General features: G+C 36.0%; 3 long non-coding RNA genes across 3 annotated transcripts; 1 reads left to right on the forward strand and 2 right to left on the reverse strand.

Moving 5' to 3' along the window:
- Positions 1 to 247: 247 nt before the first annotated feature.
- LOC126591124 (uncharacterized) lies at positions 248 to 1,685 on the reverse strand. The gene is made up of 3 exons (XR_007612259.1): positions 1,673 to 1,685; positions 1,099 to 1,151; positions 248 to 977 (listed from the first exon to the last, which is right to left on the reverse strand). It is a non-coding gene; the product is annotated as an uncharacterized LOC126591124 (long non-coding RNA).
- A 2,039-nt stretch (positions 1,686 to 3,724) lies between these two features.
- Positions 3,725 to 5,542, reverse strand: LOC126591313 (uncharacterized). Its single transcript, XR_007612335.1, has 3 exons — positions 4,994 to 5,542; positions 4,324 to 4,423; positions 3,725 to 4,214 (listed from the first exon to the last, which is right to left on the reverse strand). It is a non-coding gene; the product is annotated as an uncharacterized LOC126591313 (long non-coding RNA).
- A 3,132-nt stretch (positions 5,543 to 8,674) lies between these two features.
- LOC126590911 (uncharacterized) lies at positions 8,675 to 8,877 on the forward strand. Its single transcript, XR_007612192.1, has 2 exons — positions 8,675 to 8,760; positions 8,845 to 8,877. It is a non-coding gene; the product is annotated as an uncharacterized LOC126590911 (long non-coding RNA).

The following is an 8,877-nucleotide window of genomic DNA, read 5'->3' on the forward strand; positions in this document are numbered from 1 at the left end:
CATACATCTTACATCATAAACAAAGACTAGCATCAATAATTACTGCTGATTAGATATATATATATATAAGAATCGACAAAATTACACATTTACTATAATACAATAATTTCATAAATAATCATATTGTCAAAATGTATTACAAGTTGAACAAAGCTAAGGTCAATATCAAACTATACATGAAATACCAAATAGGCATCTAATAACAAGAAATTTGTCACTTGAAAGACTTCACTTTTCCTTAAAGACCTCCAAACAAAGTCCTTTGAGAGTGAAATACTGCTCCTAATGCATGAACCACACTAATTGCTATCTCTATCTGCATAGACATAAGCACATGGAGCAAAAGAAAATCCATTGTACAGCTATATGTAGAAATACACAATTAATCTCAAGTAAGAAAAGTGATACTGAAAGAAAACCTAATCATTGTCATACAAACCTAAATCCCAAATTATGCCTTCACAATTTTATTGTTTTACACTCATACATGTATCAAATGACTAAAATATACACAAATTATGTCTTTACAGTTTTACTTTTTCCTATAGCCTGCATAAAATTCATATAGTTGTGAATACATAAATTAATGAGTCTTTAACATTTCACGCATGAAGAATTGATGCGGCAAGTAGAAGATTGGATCTTCAATCAGTGGATATGGTTATCAATTATGATATGCCCAAAAATTGTAAGGTAAAACTCACTGTTTTTGACCTTGTGGCTTGCTGTTATCAATTTACATCAAAGTTATCCATTTATCTAGTTTTTGGGTCTTAATATATTACAAATTCAACATAAACACCAACAACTTTCAATTTTTTTTTTCATTTCTTTTTGTTCCATTTTCTTCTATCCAATCAGCTTTCTTGGGAACTAAAACAAAATGAGAGAAAGAGAGAGTTCCCAATTTTGTCTCAACTTCGTCTTTGGAAACGAGGCCCTGGGAATGGATAGAGTGCCCAACCAAGATACTCTAGCTAGTCAAAGGAGATGGATTCGGTTGGTAAGTTAAGAGCTAGTCAAAACAAAATGTTAACTTAGAAATTGATGAAGACTTTAATACTACTAAAATTAAGTATAAACTTTTCCACTCATTACTGCTGCATTTGCAACCTCTTTGTTTAAAAATTCACCAAAGACTTCAATGCTACCTGAAAAATAGTAAAATGAAATAGAATAAGTACTACACTACTACTATGACACTCACAGAGTACTAGGCTAAGCAACAAAGTCAATAATTTAGTACTAGGCTATGCCCCAGTGTTATTCTACTACTACTACAACATATCACAGATTATTTAGATCTTCAAAACTGATTATTTGGATTGCAATATCACTGTAAGTTTGTAACATCTCCCTCTCCTTTGCAAAATTAGAGCCTTGCTGAGTACCCCATGTGACTTGGAGGTCTGGGACATGCATACAAAGAAACCCAAGTCACTCTGCAATCCCAACCAAATCAGAGAGAGAGAGAGAGAGAGAGAGAGAGAGAGAGAGAGAGAGAGAGAGAGAGAGAGAGAGAGAGAGAGAGCAAAATTAACAAATCTCCAACACCATAATTAAAACTCTTTCATAGGAAACTGAATTGGAATAGTCTGGATTAATATTAGTCTAAATTTTTTTAAATACTTGATGCCTCATATTTGATAATTCATTGGGCGCCATTACTTACCGCTCTACATTTGGGAAGGAATCAATTCCAGCATACCTATCAAAAACTGTTTCACTCAATAAAAAAGATTAGGTAACCCAAATGTTGTTCAAATGCATATATAAGTTTATAACTTACAAAAAAAAGACATTATAACAAGAAAAAAAAGTGCTGATACAATTCCTACAATACACTTAAAGGTGGGCATATTAACACTTATTTAAGTTATTAAATCACTTAACCTGTATATATTTGTCATTGTACTTGGAAATATAGGTGGTGATCTAACGAATAGCATGAGCGACCTGCAAAAGACAAAAATGGATTGACAAAAGTTATTTGCTGCCCAGGCTATTTGGATTTTTGGACCATTTTTTCCATATTAGTGTACCTAACCGTACACGAAAAAGCCATTCCTCTAAAAGAAAACAGCGAAACCCAAAATACTCAATCCCATTTAAAAAGCAAAGCAAGTAGACTTTAGTGAAACAAGAACTTCAACGAAAATTTCAAACAAAAGTCCATCACAACCAAGAGAATACATCACGCACCAATTCCTCATATGAGCTAATAAAAGGGTTAGAAGTCAAGCAACCAAGTACCAACCTGCAATTGAAAATTAATATAAAAAAAATGAATTAACCAAACATTCAGAAAGATCCAAATGTAGAAGCCCAACAACACAAAAAAAGAAAAAGAAAAAAAATATTGAAGTGTATTACAAACTATGGATTAGATAGTGATCCCAAAAACCAAATATAACCAATAAGCACAAGTTCCATCATAGTAATAACCGATCGATTCATTGATTTTTATATAAGTGATACAAGTATTGGTATACATAAGCAACATGAGGAGATAAGCCTCCAGGACATGTAGGATTACAATGCAGAGCAACTAAAAGATAAACGTTACAATTGAGAGCATTAATATCCTAATATCCAATAAATAGTAACTTATGTTTTTAATCTTTAAAACTACTCAAGTATAGAGTACTCACTGCTCTGGATTCAAAGAGAACCTCACATAATAAAATTGCTTCTCCATAAAACATAAATGATTGCTCTTGGAATTGATTGCAGAGTATAAAGTGGTAGCTTAAACAATTATGTATGGTTCAATTTCAAAGCATCTACAAAGCCCAAAATTCTAAACCTTCTTTTCTTATTAATTTGTATAAGCAACAAGCCAGAAAGATTTTACCTTTAAACTGCAAGAAAAATAGAAGCATCCCAGAAAAATAATTTCATCCTACAGATTCACAACAAAAAGAAAAATACTGAAAAATAAAAAAAAATAGAAAACTGATTAAAAAATCCTCCATATGTAATAATAAATCAAGTTAAAAAATCCCCAATCACAAAAAAATAAAGCCAGGCACAAATACATATAGATTTAGAAAAATCAAACCCAAATTGGAGGCTACAGAGTGCAAATGTGCTGGTGGAGGGGCTGTTGGAGGAAAGTACCTGTAAATTCAAAACCAAATTTATATAAAAATTTGAAAAATAAAAACTTCAACCTTAGAACATTGGGAGAAAAAGGCGGTCTCGTGTGTCTGGGAGAGGAAGATTTAGGTGTTGATTTGAGTTTTGGCGGAATGGATCTCCTAGGTTTTTGAATTTTCAGTGGTAGACAGCAAGCGACGTGGAGATGAGGCCATGGACCGTGACAAAGTGATGGAGAGATGTTGTTTTTTCAGTAAATAAATCGGGGTATGACATGCACGCCAAAGAGGAGATGGCCTTCAAGTTGGGTCATGGTGGTGTGAAAGAAACGAGCAATTTGAAAGGTAGAGAGAAAGAAAGGGGAAAGGTGAAGTGGAATGGTCTAGAATTTCACTTGTTTGATATTTCATTATGACGCTATAATTGCCCGCTGTGCATTTTTTGTTAGGTGTGGAGTGGGAAAGTTTAGGCACGAAGTTAGAAACTATTATTTACGACGTATCATTCATGTCATAAAAGGTATAGGGATCCAAATATATAAAAAAATTCACTTTACGACATAACGTGATGCCTTAAAAGAGAAGGAAAGTGCATCATGTAAATTGTCAAATATGACACACAACGCTTATGCTGCAAATATTTTTATTTAACGATTTGCACAAAAGTGATGCCATGAATGCTAGATTATGTGCAAGTATTACGACATGAACTTTACGAATGTCATGAATAATATCATTTAAGGCATGCCAGTACTGTACGCCGTATATTTCAAGTCGTAAAAGACCCAAATTGTTCTAGTTTGAGGCTGCAGATCATACAAGAGATACATAGCGAAGGCCTCGTTGGAAGGGACAAAACCTTTACACTTGTGTTTTTTCTCATTTCTAGCCTGCCATGTGTAAAGAGGTATATCGTTTTGTGAAACGATGTCGAATCTATCAGGTTTCTAAGGGCAAGGCAACGAACGCTGCATTGTACATGCCACTACCCATTCCATCACAACCATGGGTGGACATGAGCATGGATTTTGTTTTGGGTTGGCCTCGTACTCAGCATGGTGTATACTCAATTTTTGTTGTGGTGGATCAATTTTCCAAAATGGCTCACCTTATTGCCTGCAAGAAGACAACATATGCTTCAGAAGTTGCTAAGTTATTCCTTTGTGGAGTGTACCGACTTCTTGGATTACCAAGTTCGATTGTTTCAATCGTGACACCAAGTTACCTAGCCATATTCGATGTGTTCAATATGAAACATCTCATTCCATACAAAGGGGACATCGATGATACTGGAAATGCAAATTTGAGGGCGAATTTTCTCCAACCTGGAGAGGATGATGCAGATCAGTTGGCCAGTGCATTTATTGAATCATTGGGGTAAAATGAATGACTATAACCAATAAAAAGAACTTAATAACAGCCTTTAGTAGCTCTTAATAATAGCCAAGGCATTTTGGACATTTTTGGCTGATTGGATTACTTTCTTTATGTAATTTTCTGTTTTTTTTTTTTTTTGTCATTTTAAGTTTATTGCCTTTTTAATTTCGGAATGTATGTTACAAAATGGTTATAAATACCACCTCTTTTTGTAAGATGGAGAAAGTTGGGCGTTTTTGTTGATGAATGAAATATTCAGAGAGATTTCTATCTCATATTTTGTGCCTTTCTCTTGTTTAAGAGTTTGTTGCTTTGTTCTTTCTAGTGTCTACATTATAGGCTGGTACTAGAACCAAAGTTCTTAGGGTTTTCAGGTCTTTCATCGTACTAGGAGATAGTGAACTCTACCTATCTATCATATCTATCATTTTTGTTTTCTTTTCCACTGTACCCTGCATCAGAAGAACAGCTACAATTAAAAAAAAAAAAAAAAAAAAAAAAAAAGGAGACGGACCGACCGGACTCGATCGGCCCTCGCCAGCCAGGCCCCCGGCGCGCCACAAGCAGCATCAGGCCAAGCCCGGATGCCCAACCTTTGTTCCAACCCAGTTAAGCTGCGGCATCAGCTCCTAATGCACCTAGCAGCGGCCCACGTGCTGCCATTTGAGAAGAACCAGGGGCATGATGAAATCAAGGAAGAAGAAGGAAAATTTTCAAACATGAGATATTTTCTATGTGAATTCTCTACGCAATTTAAACAAGGGTCATCTCCTATATATATAAATCCTTGTGGGGAAATAAAAAGGAAGTCTTTTCCTACAAAGATTTTGAAACCTACCTTGTTTTGGAAAAAAAAAAAATCATATGTCAATTGGAAGTACATCTCTTTTTGTTTCCTACCTAAACACAAGTATCTGTGAAGGCATTTGTGGAGATATAAATTAACTACATCCAATAGAAGGACACGTTGACTATATGCTCACTATGACAATTTTACCCTTGGCATCGTGAGCAGACCACACACCATTTTCAGGGAACGTGACATCTGTCTACTCTCCATGAGTGACCATGGCACTTGTCTATCCTACAAGTATTAGGCCTTTGGTTCACCAATATATCAAAGGTGTTTCGAGCGCATGATACGTCCTGCCACTAGGCCATAACCAACCCTATAATAGTCTGAAGCCGACTCTTCGAAGTCTCCCGTTTGGTGTATGGCCGCCTACGCTCTTTCCATCACTAGCAAAACATTAAGGTCTGCCTAGTATGGCTAACAACATCCCCTTCCAGCTGCATGATAGGGTTTAGGTATATAAATAGCTAAGTCAAACATGGAAAATGGTAACCACCACTTACTACTCAGAATTATCTCAAGTTGTTATTTTCTCTCAAACTACTTTTCTAACTCAAGCAATAGAGGCCCTTTGGGACACTCTCCCCCTTTTTTTCTAGGTGTTCGTCAATTAGGCTAATGATATTTGTAGGTGGAATTTCGTCAATTCAACCATGTACAAAATTTGCATCCACATATCATAATAATGGTCAGTGTAGTTTAGAAAGATCCCCTTTTATTATTGTGCAGGAGGTGAAGCTCTGATTACAATTATGAAGAAAATCATAACTACAAGGTGGTTTAATTGATCCTTATCAAATATGAAACTATGTGAAGCATCCTAGTAACTTGAGGTTCGTGAATTAGATTTTATCAACTCGTCTCTTTATGAATCAAACAAGGACCTCAATAGTTCGGGGGACAAGTTTCTAAAATGAGAAAGGTCATATCAAACCTCTTAATGATCAAAGATGTATCTATAAAATAATTGTGCCTTTTAATGATTAAAGATGTATCTATAAAACAATTGTGGTGCTTCACGTATTAGTACTTGCTTATTTTTTGCAAGATATGTATGTAGAACTACATGCAAGAACTTTAGGCCGGTCACGGTTTAGTGACCTTATTCTCTATTAGGCATCTACACAATTGTCTCATTGTTCATGGACTTGAGAGTAGTGACTCAACTAATTGAGTATACGTGGTAGGTACTTGTCTTTCCAAATTATCAGCGTACATATGATGCTACTATAAATGGGTACAGTTAGAATATGATAGTTGCATGGAAGAAGGTCTCTTGAATATAATTACTTTAGATCGCAGCAACTTATTGACATCTTCATGATCTATAGACTGTAAGAATAAAATCGCAGCAACTTATCCAAGAAACAAGAATTCATCCAATTAATTACAACTAGTCTAAATTTTGCATTTAACATACTTAAGAACCAAAACCTTTTAGAACATACCTGCATTGTTCGATCCTGATGAAGAAGCCATTGTAGCCTCTATGTTTGAAACCTTCTCCTCTTTTACGATCACAATAGCTTCTCTAATCAATAGGACTTAGAACAACATAAGCTGGTATCACAAGAGCAGTGGTTTGAACCATAAATATATAGTGCTCCTCTGTCCATTCCTTATCATAATTGGATTGAGATCTAAGCTCATACAAACCATAAAGAATTACTTCTGTCCATTCCCTATCAGAATTGGATTGAGATCTAAGCTCATACAAACCATAAAGAATTACAGAATTGGATTGAGATCTAAGCTCATACAAACCATAAAGAATTACGAGACCTCATGAAGTTCCAACAATAAGATCTTTTCCAAAACCGATTGGAACTTCTCTCAACTCTGCTATCCTAAAACAATAAGGACAACCTAAACAGTTTTAACCAAGACTTTTCCATATCAATCTCAAACACTATAACCAGTTCTTGTATATGTTTCATACTCATAATCTTACATAGACTTCACTATTTAGGCAAATAACTGTTAGCGAGACAATATGTTTTATAATGTTTTTGTCATTTGATTAACACCCTTTCGAACCTCCCTTATTTATAGAAAAATTTTGCACATAAAAAGAGTGTATGATGACTCTTTGAAATGACGGTTTGTAATAACACACCCTTTCGAATCTTGAAATGTCACAAGGATTGAGATATGTTACGATTTGAGAGTGCAGGACCTGAAGGACCTCTATCCCACCAACTTGAGCAGGCATTTTCCTGTTGAACATCGTCAGCGCCGCAGAGCCATGGTATTGGTAGCAAATTGGCAAAGCTAGGCAGAGAGTGAGTGAATCATCACAGAGGGCATGTTTTTATAGGTTACACCCACGTGACCATCACGTTCATTATTTCCGTCCCTGGTACGTGCCCTTCCCTCCGCCCACCCTCGCTGTTGTCTCTCTGTGTCTCTTTCAAGCAAGGAAGAAAATATCGGTAATATCGGAAATATCGGTAGTCCGAAAACACGGAAATATCGATGGAAATATCGGGATAATATCGATATCGATAAAAATTACATGGAAACCACGGAAATTGTAAGAAAAACTTGGAAATTTTTATTGAAACTTTGCAGGATGTTTATTTAGTCAATTATCTATTAGTTTATCACAAAAAATTGGAAGGAAATGCATTGCATGATGGATTTAACATTTTCAAGTTAATTATATAGCGAGCTAACAAACATTGTGAGTGTAGAAAATCTGTAGTAATTAATGAAAGAAGTCTAAACACACCATAATAATTTATATATAATGAATTAGTACATATTTTACACTTTATACATTGCATTTTTTGATTCTTCTCTGACAGAATTTGGTCTTCACGTGGAAAAGAAGATAAAGTAAGCAGATTTTTTTGTTCTTCTCTGACAGAATATTTGGTTCTTCTGAGCAAAGTCACTTCCAATTCTTTCACACAAAACCGTGTGACACACACACACCCTCAAAGTTTTTTTCTTTTTCTCTCGGATAACACACACACACACACATAACCATACACACACACACACACATAACCATGGTTTCATACAAAACCGTGTGCCAAAACCGTGTGCCACACACACACGCACGCACGCACACGCACACACAATCTCTCGATCATTCTCCCTCATTCCACACACACACGCACACACACCCTCCCTCTCCTTGTTTCTGCTCCAGTTCTCCCCCCCCCCATCTCTTTTCTGCATATCTCCTTCCCAGAGGAGACAGACACACACACACCCCACTTCCCCGTGTTTCCCCCTTCCCCAATCCCTCGAACCTTCTCCCTCATTCCTCCTTGTTTCTTCTCCCCCCATTTCTGCAACTCTCCTTCCCGGAGCACAGCCACACCACACCCACATGAGTTCTGCTTGGAGTCCAAATCCATCATCGGAGTCGAGTTCGCCACCCGAACTCTCCAGGCAAGTTCGCTTGCTGAGTTTAATCTTGATGTGAGAGTTGATTTGTATTTCAATTGTTTGATTTTGTTCGCAGTGTATGTGGTATTTGTTAGTGATGGATTGGATTCTATGCAGTTTAAATTTCAGGGGGTTTCAGAATTTGAATGA

This window comes from Malus sylvestris, chromosome 11 (assembly GCF_916048215.2).
Source record: "Malus sylvestris chromosome 11, drMalSylv7.2, whole genome shotgun sequence".
NCBI lineage: Eukaryota > Viridiplantae > Streptophyta > Magnoliopsida > Rosales > Rosaceae > Malus > Malus sylvestris.